General features: G+C 50.6%; 1 pseudogene; it reads right to left on the minus strand.

Moving 5' to 3' along the window:
• Positions 1 to 1,977: 1,977 nt before the first annotated feature.
• LOC144129536 (inactive selenide, water dikinase-like protein pseudogene) lies at positions 1,978 to 17,378 on the minus strand (annotated as a pseudogene).
• Between the last annotated feature and the right edge of the window lie 347 nt (positions 17,379 to 17,725).

Consider the following 17,725-nt stretch of genomic DNA (forward strand, 5'->3'; position numbering starts at 1 on the left):
TTTCACATTGAAGCCAAGATGAATGTCGGCCTTTGTAGTATGCTGACGCGGTTGAATGTATCCAGAGACGATTCATACAGCGAAAGCTGTCTGAGCAGATGGACAAAGAAATTTTACCCCCTGCACAATTATAATAAAGAGGAGTTTTCTTCACTGACAGCAGACGAGAAGGGCCAGCTAGCTGATGAGGCAAGGCTACTGGCCACTACCTTTCTATGCGCTCGAGCAAGACTGTGGGTTGTGAGGCAGCTGTATTGGTGTACTCGAAACAGTTTTTGACCATGTGGGGTTTTTCAATGTGCACGAACATATAAGAATACGGGTGCTTTTAACGCGATAGCGTTAGGGAGTTCATGCGGCAGAAAATTTGGCATCGGCGTCGGCCACAGTAAGCGAAAAATCCCCAGACAAGCAACCTGGAAGGTGAGTGGGCCAGATGGGTAGCGTTACCTTGTGGCGTCATCTGAAACCTGCCCACTGGGCTTTGCGCGAACTGCCCACCGTGGCAATTATATTAATTATTGGTCGAGAGAGGCTGCTGAGAAGAGCAACCTGGATCGCACATGTCCCACCAGTGCCATCGGCCATCACAGGTTAGTGACGCATCGCTTAACCGCTGCACCACTGCGCCGGGAGCGGTATGAGGACTCCCAAGGTTCTATGAATGCTAAGTAAAGGAGGCCCAGTTCTGTATATAAGGGAATTAGCCCATTAGCTTGCGCATTATACCTTTGAGTTGGAGCTTAAGTGCCCCCCCCCCAGTTTTTGCATTTAATTTTGCCTCATTTGAAATGCAGTTATTGCAGCTGGGATATAACTCTCAAACTCTGCCGCAGTGTTCAAATGCTACAGTAACCAAAACCAATGATCTTAATGGGAACCTTTAACAGTATTTATTATACTTAGACAAGTTGCCATTGTTACTCCAACTGATGGCAGCATCATGTGCAGGTTGGTTTGCGTCAGCCTTGTTACAGCATGTTGTCTCACTTAAACATTTACGTACACAACGCAGGAATGTGCAGCAGCGCCATGTGCACTGTTTACATGCGCAGTGCCCAAAGTAGACACTGGAGCAAGTACCGTGTTCATGTTCCGAAATAAGATACTGTAAACAACTCATTTTTTTTCAAGCTTAATATTTCACAAATTCAGGTAAAGTCGCAATATCGGAATATTTCGCGAGCAATAAATTTTAGAAAGGATAAATGACAAGCTCCCTAGTATTCCTTTTAGCCACATTATTCACAGGAGCAATTTTTTGCAATGTGCTGTTTGTGATTCGCGACAAAACGAGAAAATTATATTTCCACAGAAATTAAGTCGTTCTACAACATAACAGACGGGAACGGGGGAATGGTGCTAAGTAATGTCTGCTCTTTATGATGATACTGATGGATAAAGGGTCACTGTGCCCACGCACGCTCCCAACAGAGACAAGAGCCAGAACTTTTGCAAAATATTTTCATTAGCGATCCATGGCGAATGGAAGCAATTGCAGACTGTGGGAGATGCTCACGGGAGGCAAACCATCCTCCACACCACCGTAATATTTAGTCAGCCCAGACTCATAAAGGTCTCTTCAGGGAACAGCCAGTTTCTTAACTGAGGAAACCATGAACGCCACTATATGATATAAGGGGCAATTATTTTACATAATGAACATATGTAGAGGACTATGTTAAACAAAAATATCAGTGTGCTCATAAAGTGCATAAAATATCGCAGACACAACACAAAATGTTTGTTTGGAGCTCATGCAGGCCGCATAAGAGCAAAGCTGTCGCCACTCGTGTATGTGGCATTCGTAGTTTCATAATACAGCCATAAGGTACCCCATCAGTAAAAGCTTCATAGCTCAAACTTTTTCAAAACTCCTTGAACGGCTGGAGACCTTCCTCGCAACAAATTCTTTCCCTGTCCCCTATTCCTAAGCCTGTGTTGCCACAGCTCAGACTCCTTGTCGGCTGAAGGCACTTAGAGCATGCGTGGAGAGTCTGTCAGCATTGCTATCCGCTCCCCTTCAGCATCGCCAATGATCCACGCTGGGCACCCCTCCTGCTGCTCAATTTCTTTGCAATATGCTTCAGCTTTCTTCTTGGAAGGCACATCAGGTGTGCACCTGAGAAAGGGAAAATGAAAACTTGCAACTCACTAATGCCATACATTTCAACAGTATAGACTGTTTTGCAGCCTAATAATAAACTTGAAATCAAACTATATATATATATATATATATATATATATATATATATGCACTCCTTCTCTGAAGCCCCCAGAGGCTTTGAAGGTATTGAAATAAATAAATAATTACATTTCTTATGCTAATATATTGGTAAAAGAAATTAAGAAAACACCCAAAATGATGCTTTAACACGTTCACTGCATCTTTGATTACCAGTGAGTGACCCAAGACACTGAGTCGCGCGATGAATCTGTCGCTAAGCTCTGATTTATCAAATAGCCTGTGGAAAGGACACACGCCATGTCGCTGTGGTCGTTTATTGGCGTTTCCAAGAAGTTGGCTTCACCGTGCTCCATGTGCATCGTAGCTGTGCATTGTCGCAATACGCCCAAGAAAATTAAACGTGGCGAACCAGTGGGCCGCGCCCTACAGGGATTAGGTTTTCGAAAGTCGCCGCTGCAGTGAAAGTGTTAAATATAAGTGTGCACCAAAAACATGCTTGGATCAGTAGGTATGATGGAGTGAAGCAGGTTTGAAGTAAAGCTCACAAAAAATCCAAAGCGGCTCAGGCTATGAGCGTCATAGTAGTGAAGGACTCCGGAAATTTCAACCACCTGGGGTTCTTTAACGTGCACTAATATCGCACAGTACACGGCCCTCCAGCATTTAGCCTCCATCGAAATGCAACCGCCGCCGCCAAGATCAAACCCGCGTCTTTCGGGTCAGCAGCCGAGCGCCATAACCACTGAGCCACCGCGCCGTCGACTTAGGAAGCCGTCTGAGGAGACAAGAACTATTTATCTGCACTCGATTCCAGTGTATGCCTAAGTTTTTTTGACCCATCGGTTGTACAGTCCAAAGTAATCACACACTTAGACGTGGGATGGCAGCGGAGACCGGAAAAGGTGGGGAGAAGAGGCTCCCCACAATGGGAAGGAGGAAAATGTGCTCACGTCGGGAGTTTAGGTGCAGGAGGCGGCGTACATGCTGTGTCCATTGTTCACTCGCAAACAAGCACTAACTTCAGTACACAATACACTTCAGTACACAACAACTTTTTGCTACAATAGTACTAAGAGCAGCGTTATCTGTGTGAGGACAAGAAATTTTATGTGTGTGAAGCCTCAGTGAATGAAGCCTACACTACCAAGAAGTGCTAATAACCTGCCTACTCCACCCTCGACAAGAACCACCCATCATAAACCCACCTGCCTCCACACACCAGAAGTACATCCAGCAGCAGAGAAAAAAGAAGCAACAGTAAAAAAATTCAGGGGACCCTTTGTTGACCTAAAGTGCGGTGGGGCGAAAGCCTTTATCGCGGTGTTGCTGCTTGTGTCCCTGACGTTGGGTTAAGATGTTAATTAAGTACACAATTGTTTGTGAATCTTAAATGCTGGAGACACTGGAGGGCTTTTAGGAGGCATCGGTCTGATTCGACGCCTTTCTGCAAACACTCTCCAGTGTACTAGACAAGAACTACATTACAGTGTCCTTGTTAAGGTGCCTTCACATCGCTCTTGTGAAAATCTCGCTTGCCGCTTAACCACGTTCCCTATAGCAAACTAACTGCATTCACGACATCCGAGGAGGCTTCGGATTTTCAGTCGCCGCCTGGTTGCGTCTCATACAGAAAATGTCACGCAGTTATTCCTGGACTCGAACTGCGCACCGAGGCGAGGCCTAGCGCCTCCGGTGACGTGCTGGCGGGGGTAGCTCCGCCCGCGCCGCTTGCCTCTGTGGCATTCTCGCCAGTACAACCGCCCACTGAGCATGGGCCGGACCTCCAAAATCATGCCTTTGTTTCATCAGATACGGCGCCTGTCCTGCCTTCTCCAGATGTACAACAGCTCGTGAGTGCTTTACCCTCTGGACGGAACACAAATACGGCTGCTCAGCCTGTACTTCTGGATCGACCTCTACCAATACCACATGGTACGTTGAGCACTCCAATGGACCTGTCATCAGCCCCGCCAATCGGGCCGCCGGTCTTCCGCTCTCCTCAAAAGCGCCCTTCGGAAGACGCTGCAACGGGTTCCTCTTCGGCCAGCGACGGCTCACAAGGCAAACGTTCCTGCCTAACCACATACCGCCCAGTTGTGCTTACCCACGGCTCAGTGAGTTAAAAAGTCACTATCAAATCTCTGGCAATGAAAATCCGTACAGATATACCGACCAGAATTCTTCAGGCAAACCTGGATGCATGTCTCGGAACGAAAGGTTTTCGCGGCTGTACGGCCAGAAAGAAGTCCAATACCATTGCTGTGTGGCTCCCCACCTTAGCTGCCGTTGAACGTCTGAAAACGCTACAGTGCATTACAGTTAGCAGCGAGGTCTCCGTAGCGGTACCGATGTACCTGGTTGATGGATCCGACTTGCCACGTTGTGTTGTCTACAACGCCGATGTTAATGAGAACCAGGCCGCCCTTCAGCGTGAGCTTTATTGTCCCACTCACCGAGTGATCCAGGCACGTTACATGGGAAAGGGGCGCTCATGCATCGTCACCCTGCAAGGCCCACCAACACCGCCGGCCTGCTTGTACTATTATGGCTGCATTTTACGGCCTCGGCCATACAAACCAACTGCCGTCCACTGCTACAATTGCTTCAGACCTGGCCATATGCGTAGATCCTGCCCTTTCACAACTCAAGTGGAACCTGCGTCAGAAGGCGCAGCGGCGTACAGATCATCATCATCATCATCATCAGCCTTACTACACCCACTGCAGGGTGTAGCCTTACTACACCCGCTTCCGATCTCTTAACGTTACACCTATCATTTTTCTTTCCATGGCTCACTGCGTTGTCCTTAACTTAAGCTGAACTCTTTTCGTTAGCCTCCACGTTTCTGCCTCGTAGGTGAGTACCGGTAAGATTATGCTGTTGTACACTTTCCTCTTGAGGGAAATTGGTAAACTGCCACTCATTATCTGCGAGAATTTGCCATATGCGCTCCACCCCATTCTTATCCTTCTAGTTATCTCCCTCTCATGATCCGGATCAGCTGTCACTACCTGCCCTAAGTAGACGTATTCCGGCACAATTTCTAGGCTCTCGCTGCCAATTGTGAACTGTTGTTCCCTTGCTAGGCTGTTGAACATTACCTTGGTTTTCTGCATATTAATTTTTAGACCCATCGATCTGCTCTGCCTGTCTAACTCGTTGATCATGATTTGCAGTTCACCTCCTGAGTGACTCAGCAAGGCAATGTCATCAGCAAATCGCAGATTATTTAGGTATTCTCCATTTATTCTTATTCCCAACTGTTCCCAATTCAGGCCTCGAAAAACCTCCTGGAAACATGCGGTGAACAGCATTGGCGAGATCGTGTCTCCTTGCCTGACGCCCTTTCTTATTGGAATTTTATTGCTGACTTCATGGAGGACTATAGTAGCTGTGCAGTTGCTATATATATCTTCCAGTATTTTGACATAAGGCTCTTCTACCCCCTGATTACGCAATGGCTGTATGACTGCTGAGGTTTCCACTGAGTCGAATGCTTTCTCGTAATCAATGAAAGCTATATAGAGAGGTTGGTTATATTCTGCGCATTTCTCTATCACCTGATTGATAGTGTGAATATGATCTATTGTGGAATATCCTTTACGAAAGCCTGCCTGATCTTTTGGTTGATTAAAGTCTAACGTTGCCCTGACTCTATTAGCGATTACCTTAGTAAATACTTTGTAGGCAACGGATAGTAAGCTGATCGGCCTGTAATTTTTCAAGTCCTTGGCGTCTCCCTTCTTATGAATTAAGATAATGTGGCTTCTGCAAAACTGACGACCATGACATCACATCACCTACTTGCCCCACAAAGCAGAAGGCACCAGAAAAGATTCGTCGTGGGTATTCTAAGCAAATGACTGAGAATGTGAATACGCCCCTTGTGCAGACTTCCAAACGGTTTACACCTCTCCAGTGGGGTGATGACAAATGGCGCGAACTTCCCGTGTTCCACACGCATGAAACTGCTATCCAGCAGACTTATAGCGATAAAGTGCGTAAGGAATGCTGACATCAGCAGGCTACAAAACAGCGCAGCTTCCCGGAACCTCTCAACGATGACATGGTAGCAGTTGATGACCAAATTGCACGCCTTCTGGCAGATGACTCAAGGCTACCACAACACCGTGAACTGCTTGCGCGCCGCATACATGCAGCGGGATCTCGCACCGCCACTAGAAAGGATGAATCAGCGCCGAACATGTACCGCCCACCAGCTTCTTTCACCGCTCCTCCCAGAGTACCTGCTACATTGCCAGATAATTCTGCAGCGTTCCTGCTCCGCTTCATAGTTACCCAGTTACCCAACATCACATCTGTTCTCTTGCAACGCTTGAACTACTAAGCGAAGATGGCGCATTCCGGCTTTTCTGGTGTGCTCCAGTGGAACTGTAGAGGCCTCTCCACTAAAGTGGGAGAGCTCAAAACCTGTCTTCACTTGCACAAGCTCCAGGTGTGGGCCATGTTACTGCAGGAGACCAAGGCCTTGCCAGCAATTCCGGGCTTCAGTGGTTACGCGCCGCCTTCAATGAACGACCATCGTGTGCACACTACTTCCCCACCAGGAAAGGCGGCAATGTACGTTAACACGCGTTTCCCTCACGTATGCCTCTCTCTGGAAACTTGGTGCACCTCGTATCAGGAGGTAGTTGCAGTTGCTGTAAAATTACCGAAGGCAACTATTGTGGTGGTATTCTACTACGTAAAACCAGCGGGTGGCGCTCCCTCCCGTATTAATCTAGCGTGGTTATTGACAGTGCGTAGGCAATACCCCGGGTGTCCGATTTTAGTCGAGGTGACTTCAACGCCTCACACCCAGACTGGGGGTACCCTACTTCGAGCCCCCGCGGCAGGCGTGTGCGGGATGCCTTCGCGGATTGTTTATTCTTCTAAAGCACCCCAGTTCAGCAACGCGGGTTATGCGTCACAGTCACAGTAGCACCTATGCTCCTGATCTGACGTGGTGGTCTGGCCCCGGCACTCCCTCGTGGCACCTTGATCCTGACTGTTGGGGAAGTGACCACCACCCTATAATCATCGGTGTCCATACATCACGGGCTCGCCGGTTACGCCGCAAGTTCACGGTGGTCAATTGGGATTGTTTCCGAGCTATTCTTCAGGATCTCCCTGCAGAGTCGTCACCATCGCTTGTTGACCGCATACAATGCGCGTTAAACAGGGCTACCACCCGCACCTGGGCGGATATCGATCGACCGGTTCCAGATATCGGTCTGCTAAACTTGTGGGCTGCTCGCCGACAGGCCGAGCTGGCAGCCTCACGTGATCCCACATCTGCACAGGCACGTATAAGACTAAACTATATTACTGCTAAGGCTCGCAAATACGAACGCGATCTATCACGAAAGGCAGTGGCATGCGCGGTGCGAGCAGTATTCTGTGAAGTCGTCGAATCCATAGCTCTGGCAAACTTTTCGTGCAATGAAACACTGTTACCGTCGCCCCGATGCAGCTAGCACTTCATGCTTCGCAGCTAACTTGTCTCCGGAGGATTTCGCCAGAGAAGCGGCACGAAAATTCTTTCCAAAATATAATATGCTGCCACCCTCAGCTACCCAGTCTAGCTTGGCAGGGATTCCCGCTCACGTAGATAAACTGCCATCAGCACCAGATGCCGAGGGTACTGCGTCTTCTTTTACCATGCCTGAGTTGCTTGCAGCAATAGATGAGGCTAAACGAAAGACTTCGACGGTCCGGATGCCATTCCAAATGAGGTGTACAAGAACATGAGTTGTGCTGTCCTCCCTCAATTTCTCGACACCATTAACACAGTATGGCTAAACGGCTCTGTGCTTGGGACTTGGAAATTGGCCACTGTGATCCCAATTCTAAAAGCAGGGAAGCCACCGACGGATCTTGGCAGCTTCAGGCCTATTTCTCTAACATCAACACTGTACACGCTGACAGAGAAAATGTTAGCCACACGACTGTCGTGGTGGCTGGAGCACCACGGTTTCTGCCACCCCACCCAAATTGGCTTCCGTCCATTCATCGGCACTGAAGAATGTTTGGCTGTCTTGGCGTCGCAAGTTCTCTCATCGTAGCCACAGTGTACGTACCGTCCTCGCCATGGATATCGAAAAGGCTTATGATAATATAAGTCATGCTGCCATTTTGCATTCTATTGACATGCTGCAGTTCCCTCTTCGAGTATGCAGTTTTATAAAATCCTCCCTAGAAGGCAGACGATTTGCCATGCGCCTCAGTGGTGACTCCATTGGATCATTTGAATCTGTTCGCGGCGTACCTAAAGGCTCGGTGCTGTCACTAACACTGTTCAATATTGCCTTCATTCCTCTTGCATGGCGCTTACATGATGTCCCTGACATTAGGTTCTTACTGTACGCCGACGATATCACGGTATGGAGCCCTCACCATGACCTGCTAACTCAAGCGGCGGCCCTACAGTCAGCCTTAGATATTACCGCCAATTACGCTATGTCTGTCAGCCTACAGCTTTCAGTTAGCAAAACTACGTTCATGTCAGTGGCCAACCGCCGGGGACGCCATAAACTCGCTGCCATGCCAATCCGTCTCCAACTATCTGGAACCGCAGTTCAAGAATCTTCGACATTGAAAATCCTGGGTTTGTCAATACATCAGTCCGAAACGGGTACTGCCTGGCTTTCTTAAGCTAAAAAGCAGGAATTGCAAACTTTGGGCCTAATCAGACGTATTGCTCCCAAAACCGGCGGCGCTCGCTCCCATGTCGCACGACATTTGGTGAAAGCGGTTTTGCAACCGCGCCTCATTTACCAAGAACAGTTCCAACACTTAACCAGAGCTCAGTGGGATCGCCTGAAAGCCGTCAATCGAGAGGCAATGAGAGCTATCACTTGCCTTCAACGCATCACGCCGATCGTGGCACTTCAAGAAAATGCTCAGTTAAATACCCTTGACGAGCTTGTGCAGCAGCGCCGTGATGCCCGTAGCCTGAAGGCCACCCTTCTGCATTCAGCGCGAGCACTCCGGACCTTTGCTTCATCACACACCATACTGTCGCCGCCGCCGTCAGTTCTTCCCCCATGGTACTTTGTGGAGCTGAGCGACAATAAAGCTACCGATCTACGTCGCCCAACCTCACCTTATGCGGCATCGTCCCTTCGCGAGCGAATCGCAGAACAAGATAGTCTCCTACCCCGCGGCTCAATTATTATATATGTTGATACCAGCATCCTGGGCTGTGTAATGACGGCTGCACATTACTGTCCCTGCCAGCCTGCACTTAACAAGACGGCCAGGTTTCGATTCGCGGAACGCCCTACTTCCTTCTGTGCTGAGCTGCTTGCTATACAAGATGCGCTTCGCTCTGTAGTCGCAGTTACTTTGCTCCCTACCGCTCACATTATCATCCGTACTGATGCCATTCAAGGAACTCGTCTACTCCGACGCGTCAGTCGCAGCCAAGAAATGTGCCAGAATATCCCCTGGCGGCTCGTATCCCGTAAGCCATTCGATTGGAGTGGATCCCACGTGACCTACTAAATTCACAAAGATCTGCAGATTCTGCAACCACCCGCTTGCCAACCCTACCCACGTCAATGCCTCAATTCCTCAGTATGGATGATGCTACCCTCCTTCTCACAAGAAAGGAACACCTCCGGCGCCGCATGCGTGCTCTCGTCCCTCTTTGTGCAATAACCCTCCCCGCGGCCTTACCCGTGCAGAGGAGGTTGTGCTCCGGAGGATCCGGGTAGGAGCTGCCCTCACTCCTGCCGTAACTCGGACGTGGCCTCAATTTCGACACTTATATCCCCACCTAGGCTGTCCAGTCTGCAACTCACAAGACACTGAGGCTGACATTCACCAATTGTCAAATTGCCCGGCACTGAAGCGAACTAGAATTCGCTACCTGGCAGCAGCGGGTCTCCATCCAGACCCGTCCTCATATATTGTCACGTAGTGGTGACGGCAGTCGAAGCAGCGATGAAGACGGACGAAAGGGTCTTCTAAATGAACTGTTTATTGGGCTGACTTGCACCCAAAATGTACTGAATCACTCGGCGGCGGCGAAGCGACAAGCGTGCTCGGCGGTCGTCGAACAGAAAGCCGGCCGCTGTCGGCCGTGCTCAATTTAAAGCTGATAGCGAACGTTCGAGATAAAGAGCGCAAAGTTACTAGAACATTCCGGAACAACGTAGAATTAGCTCTGCCTGGCTGCTATCAATCGAGATAAATCTAGTCGCGTCTTGCGTAGCAAACAAAGCGATAAAGTTATGTGGCGGCAGATTTGAAAAACGAACACACTGCAAATATTCGCGGCATTACTCCCCTCTCAAAGAAGCATCGACCCGATGCATTAAAACAAATAATGCGACTAGTAAGGAGAAAAACGGATCTTGCGAAAATAGAGCATTGAAATGCAGCGGCCTTTAGCGCGCATAATACGCCTTCAGACGGACTACATGGACAACTTCTGGTCGTACGCGGCGTCGCTGGGATGCAGTCATTGCGTCAGGGATAACTTCATAATCAGTTCATCCAGCCGACTAAGAACCTTGTACGGGCCGAAATAGCGGCGCAAAAGCTTTTCACTCAATCCACGGCGGCGAATGGGCGTCCACACCCAGACTTGGTCTCCTGGCTTTTATTCCGCATTGCGTCTTCGTAGGTTGTAGCGTCTGGCGTCGGACCGCTGCTGATCTTTGATCCGTGATCGGGCAAGCCTTCGAGCTGCTTCTGCGCGTTGAAGGTAGGCGGCAACGTCGACGTTCCCTTCTTCTGTAACGTTGGGCAGCATGGCGTCTAGCGTGGTCGTGGCCTCCCTGCCATGGACGAGCCTAAAAGGTGTCATCTGGGTGGTCTCCTGCACTGCGGTGTTGTAGGCGAAGACGACGTAAGGCAGGATGACATCCCAGGTTTTGTGTTCGGCATCGACATACATAGCGAGCATATCGGCGATGGTTTTGTTCAGGCGCTCGGTCAGTCCGTTATGGTATGCAGTTGTCCTCCGGTGGCTGGTTTGGCTGTAGCGCAGGATGGCTTGCGTTAGTTCCGCCGTGAATGCTGTTCCTCTGTCCGTGATGAGCACATCGGGGGCGCCGTGTCGAAGAAGAATGCCCTCCACGAAAAATTTGGCGACTTCTGCTGCTGTTCCGTTCGGTAGGGCTTTCGCCTCGGCGTAGCGGGTCAGGTAGTCGGTCGCTATAATAATAATTAATAATTGGTTTTTGGGGGAAAGGAAATGGCGCAGTATCTGTCTCATATATCGTTGGACACCTGAACCGCGCCGTAAGGGAAGGGATAAGGGAGGGAGTGAAAGAAGAAAGGAAGAAGGAGGTGCCGTAGTGGAGGGCTCCGGAATAATTTCGACCGCCTGGGGATCTTTAACGTGCACTGACATCGCACAGCACACGGGCGCCTTAGCGTTTTTCCTCCATAAAAACGCAGCCGCCGCGGTCGGGTTCGAACCCGGGAACTCCGGATCAGTACGGTCGCTATGATGATCCACTTATTTCCAGATGTTGACGTTGGAAAAGGGCGAAGCAAGTCCATGCCAATCTGCTGAAAGGGCCTTGAGGGAGGTTCAATGGGGCTCAGAAATCCTGCTGGTCGTGTGGGAGGAGTCTTTCGTCGCTGACAATCTCGGCAGGTTTTCACATAGTGTGCGACATCGGCAGACAGTCGGGGCCAGTAATACTTGTCTTGAATGCGGCGGAGGGTGCGAGTAAACCCGAGATGTCCAGCTGTCGGCTCGTCGTGTGAAGCCTGTAGAACTTCTTCGCGGAGACAAGTAGGTACAACAAGGAGGTAGGCTGTTTTGTTCGCTGTAAAGTTCTTCTTCACAAGGACCTCATTCTGCACACAGAAGGAAGGCAGTCCTCGCTTGAATGAAGCGGGGGTGAAGAAACCTTGCTTTCCAGGTACTCGATGAGGCCTTTTAGGTCGGGGTCCGAGCGTTGCTGCTGAGCAAAAGAGCTGGGGCTGATGGGTCCCAGGAAGGCGTCCTCATCGTCGTCCGGCGGCGGTGGATCTACAGGGGCTCGGGAGAGGCAATCGGCGTCAGAGTGCTTGCGTCCGGACTTGTAAACGACGGTGACGTCAAACTCCTAGAGACGCAGACTCCATCGAACAAGTCGGCCAGAGGGGTCCTTCAAATTGGCAAGCCAGCAGAGCACGTGGTGGTCGCTGACCACCTTGAACGGCCGTCCGTAGAGGTAGGGGCGGAATTTTGACGTAGCCGGCACTCCTTCTCAGTTGTCGAATAGTTAGCCTCGGCCTTGGAAAGGGAACGGCTAGCGTATGCGATGACTTTCTCCAGCCTGTCGCTTTTTTGAACGAGGACGGCGCCTAGTCCCATGCTGCTTGCGTCGGTATGAGCTTCAGTATCGGCGTTTTCATCAAAATGCGCAAGGATCGGTGGGGACTGTAATCGACGCTGAAGTTCCTTGAAGGCTTCTGCTTGCGGCGCTTCCCATTTAAACGGCACGTCTGCCTTCGTCAGTTGGACCAGGGGCTCGGCGATGCGGGAAAAGTTTTTCACAAATCGTCGGTAATATGCGCCCAGTCCGAGAAATCGGCGCAGTGCTTTCTTATCGGCCGGCGGTGGAAACTGTTCAATAGCAGCTGTTTTCTGCGGGTCTGGGCGCACTCCTTCCTTCCTAACGATGTGGCCTAGAAACAGCAGCTCTTCGTAAGCAAAGTGGCATTTCTCTGCTTTCAAGGTTAGGCCAGACGACTTGATTGCGTCTAGTACTGTTCGAAGTCTTTTGAGGTGCTCTTCAAAGTTCGAGGCGAAGACAACGACGTCATCTAAATATACCAGACAAATTTGCCACTTCAGGCCTGCCAGCACTGTATCCATCACTCGCTGAAACGTCGCTGGTGCGGAACAGAGACCAAATAGCATCACCTTGAACCCAAACAGCCCATCCGGGGTGATGAATGCTGTCTTCTCGCGATCTCTTTCGTCGACCTCAATTTGCCAGTAGCCGCTCTTGAGGTCCATCGATGAGAAATATTTTGCGTTGCAAAGGCGGTCCAGTGTGTCTTCGATGCGGGGGAGGGTGTAGACGTCCTTCTTTGTTATGTTGTTCAAGCGGCGGTAATCCTCGCAGAATCGAAGTGAGCCGTCTTTCTTTCTCACTAGAACAACCGGTGCCGCCCATGGGCTGTTTGAAGGCTGGATGACGTCGTCGCGAAGCATTTCTTCGACTTGGTCCCGGATGGCTTGTTCTCGCGGTGACACATGGTAGGGGCTTTGACGGAGAGGTCGGACGTGTTGATCCGTTATAATGCGATGCTTGGCAATTGGCGTCTGTCGCACCTTCGGCGATGTCGAAAAACACTCACTGTAGCTTTGAAGCAGATTGCGGATCTGGTCTTGTCTGTTCCGGTGCAGGGCTGGGTTGATGTCGAAAGTGGGCGAGTTCTTTTGGTCAGGCGAATCTTCTGCGGAGGGGTCGGAGAGGGCGAAGGAGTCTCGTACGTCAGATATTTCGTCGAAGAAAGCAACCGTCGTTCCTCTGTTAATGTGCCGGTATTCTTTGCTGAAGTTAGTCAGCAGTACTTCGGCCTGGCCATTGCGCAAATGTGCGATGCCCCTTGCGATGCTGATTCCTCGATCTAGGAGCAACTGCACGGTGCCCTCGATGATGGCTTCAGCGTTAATTGCTTTCGGGGCGCCTACGGTCAGGATAACGCTTGATCGGGGTGGGGCGCTCACTTCTTCTTCCAGGACACTCAGGGCAACGTGATTTTCCCGAGTTTTCATCGAAGCGATGGCTTCGTCCGTCGAAAGCGTGATCAGCTTGGATCGCAGGTCGATGATTGCCTGATGCTCATTAAGGAAATCCATACCCAAGATCACTTCGCGGGAGCATTGCGGTAGCACAACAAAGCTCGCAGGATAGGTATGTCCTTTGACAGTCACTCGCGCTGTGCATCATCCTGTTGGCGTAATGAGGTGGCCCCCTGCGGTGCGAATTTGTGGGCCGTCCCAAGCCGTTGTGACTTTTCTCAGCTACGCAGCGAATGTTCCATTTATCACCGAGTAATCGGCTCCTGTGTCGACTAAAGCGGTAACTTTCCGGCCGTCGATAGTCACTCCTAAGTCAGAGCTCCTGGCTCTTGCATTGCACGTCGGTCTTGGCGTCGGGTCACGGCTTCGTCGCGTATGCGAGTCGCGGGTGGGGCGTGTGGTCGAAGGTCTTCTGGGTGGCGGCGTAGTTTTCAAGGCAGCCTGCGTCGTGGCCGGGGTTCTCATTGTGTGCGGCGTCGGTGCAGCGAGTGTCGGTTCTTCATGTGGCGTCGCGGGTGCAGCGTCTTCATGGGGCGTGGTCGGTGGATGATCTTCGGCGTTTCGCTCTTGAGCAACCGCACCTCCAGAGGTTGCTGCCTTTAGCTTCCCCTACGGGAGCTGGGAGACCTTCCTCGTACCGCGGCTGCGTAGCTGCGGCGTGGCGACGCAAAGCGCGAGGTTGACGGCGATGGTGAGCGCGAAAAGCGGTTCGGGGTGTACTCTTCTCGACGCAGGTACTCGTCGATTTCCTGCGGACGTTGCCCGAAGCGTGGTCGTGGGGCGTTAATGGCAAATCCTCGAAGACCGATACGTCGGTACGGGCAGTGACGAAGAATATGGCCGGCCTCACCGCAATGGAAGCACAACGGCCGGTTGTCGGAAGTCCTCCAGGCGTCGCATTTCCTGGGGCTTGAACGTCGGTCATAGGCTGGGCGGGCGGGGGCTGGAAGGCGGCATTGTGGAACAAGTGGCTCATCTCGGGGAGGACTTGGGGGTTGTCGTTTGGGCTGGGTAGTCCTTACTGCAGCGGCGTAGGTCATGGCCTGGGGTTCGGTGGCCGTCGGGGTGCCAAGTGCCTGTTGCACTTCTTCCCGTACCACGCCCATCAGAGTCGCTGCTTGTGGCTTTGGGGAGGATGGCAGTAATCGGCGTAGCTCCTCTCGGACGATTTCGCAGATAACTTCCCGCAAGCTGTCGCTGGTGGTGGCCGGCGTGTCCGAACGGATTGCACAGGCAGAGGAAGGACGATTGTAATGCCGAGCTCGGACGTCGAGGGTCTTCTCAATCGTGCAGGCTTCTTGCATGAATTCCTCGACTGTTTTTGGCGGCTGGTGGGAGAGGCTTGCAAAGAGTTGTTCTTTTACGCCGCGCATTAAAAACTGAACTTTCTTTTCCTCGGTCATCCGGGGTCGGCGCGGCGAAATAGGCGCTTCATCTCCTCGACGTAACCGCGGACGGGCTCATTCGGAAGCTGGATCCTGGACTAGAGGAGTCGTTCGGCTCTTTCTTTCCTCATGACACTGGTGAATACCTTCAATAGTTCTCTCTTAAATAGCGGCCATGTCGTAAGGGGCGACTCGTAGTTTTCGTACCACGTGCGTGCGGAGCCACCCAATGAGAAAAACACGTGTCCAATTTTTGGCGCATCATCCTACTTAATGAATGACGCCACGCGCTCAAATTGATCCAACCATTCTTCAGGGTCTTCGCCTAGGGATCCATTGAAAGTTGGCGGCACCCGCGGCTGCTGCAGTATGATCGGTGTCGACATCTTCGGCGAGGTTTCGGTGCACGTAGCCGCGTCTTTTCGCTGTCTTGTGCGGTCCGGCAATTTCCCGAACTCAGGCTCCTCTCCCTGGAGACGTCGGCTCGCTCGCTGAGCTGCTGGCTCGTCCTCGTGTGCGAAGCGCTCAGGGCTGGCTTCACGACTTGAAGGGGGCGTCCGGAACATGGAAGGCTACCCCGCACCTCCACCAGATGTCACGTAGTGGTGACGGCAGTCGAAGCAGCGATGAAGACGGACGAAAGGGTCTTCTAAAAGCAAACTGTTTATTGGGCTGACTTGCACCCAAAATGGACTGAATCACTCGGCGGCGGCGAAGCGGCAAGCGTGCTCGGCGGTCGTCGAACAGAATTCCGGCCGCTGTCGGCCGTGCTCAATTTAAAGCTGATAGCGAACGTTCGAGATAAAGAGCGCAAAGTTACTAGAACATTCCGTAACAACGTAGAATCAGCTCTGCCTGGCTGCGATCAATCGAGATAAATCTAGTCGCGTCTTGCGTAGCAAACAAAGCGCTAAGTTATTTGGCGGCAGATTTGAAAAACGAACACACTGCAAATATTCGCGGCAATATTCATTGGACGCAGGGGCCACATCACCGCTCCCTCCTCGCCTTCATTAGGTGGGCACATTTTTCATACCTTATTTAACACCCACGCACTATATTCTTTTCTTTCTTTTCTCTTTTCTTCCAAACTCCCCTTATGCCCAGAGGCAATGAACAACGCTACATAAAAAAGAACTGCATATTCGTTAGCAGGAAGTAGCGTAGTCGTTAGCACTCTCGGCTCTGGAATGGAGGAATAGTGGTTCGAATCCCATAGCGCAAAAGATTTTTTTCTTATCGAGATGAGTGTCATGGACGGACGGACACCGCGAGTATGAGCCATTAAAGGCTTTCGCCTTAATACTATTCAAAGAGACAGTGGGAAAGCCAGCTGCCCTCCAGAGCATCATCAACCGGCCACAGCCCCACCATGCCTCCTAGCTAGGGGGCTGCCAAGCTAGCCACCCTCCAGAAAAATTCTGTCGCCTGTGCAAACCCTCGACATAAAGTGAAAGGATTAATTAAAGTAAAAGCATCGAAGGAATTACTGAGCGAAAATCCAACTGCTGTTTTAGATTTCGCGCTTCAGGTTTCATGATCGTCCTGTCAATTTTGTTTTATTTTGCTCTGGTGCCACTGACAGTAGAGCATCTGAATTGCATCAGAAAAGTCAGAAAAGAATTTTATCAAAAGGAAACAACAACATATCTTTCCACGGAACAACAAGGGATCTCAAACAGGAACACCATCACTTTCATGTAACTGATATATTCATATACTTTAGCACTTCCTAACGGTGAAAACTTGAAAAGTTGTGTTCTATCTATTTTCAAAAAGCTGTCAATGACATGAGAAGAAAATTCTACAGTAGAGAAACAAAATTTGATTGGTTGTCAGTCAGTGGCTCACAAGAGTCCTCGGCCTAATACCCCTCCATTAGTTTGCAGGAGGTGCCCGCGGCGGCCAGCAGGGCAGGAACCTTGGCTATGATGGGCAGCGTCTGGACCACAAAACCCACTGAGTACTTCTGCACCTGCACAAAGTTCTGGACGTGGCCGAGCACACCGAAGCCTGTCACGTTGTGTGGCACCGTGGCAGCCATGCTTGTGCATCAGCCATCAGCCAAGCTCCTGAAACAACAAAGGCAAAAAAAATTGTTTTAGCGCTTTCCGCACAAGCAGGAGTGAAGTTAAAGTCAATGCCCACTTGGTCACAAAATACACAACTGATGAATGGTCATGCAATGCCTTTCAATTTGTGATATAAAAGGAAAAAATATAGCTGGTCTGATAAAGACCTGCTGTGATCCAAATGAAAACTTTTCCTCTTCAAAACTCTGCATTTTTGTGGTAGCCTTTCTGTATGCAGACATTGGAGTACTAAGTAGAACACACATACCTGCACTTGCAAAATGTGAGACTGCACAGATACTACCAGCATACCCTTGAG

This window comes from Amblyomma americanum, chromosome 4 (assembly GCF_052857255.1).
Source record: "Amblyomma americanum isolate KBUSLIRL-KWMA chromosome 4, ASM5285725v1, whole genome shotgun sequence".
Taxonomy (NCBI): Eukaryota; Metazoa; Arthropoda; class Arachnida; order Ixodida; family Ixodidae; genus Amblyomma; species Amblyomma americanum.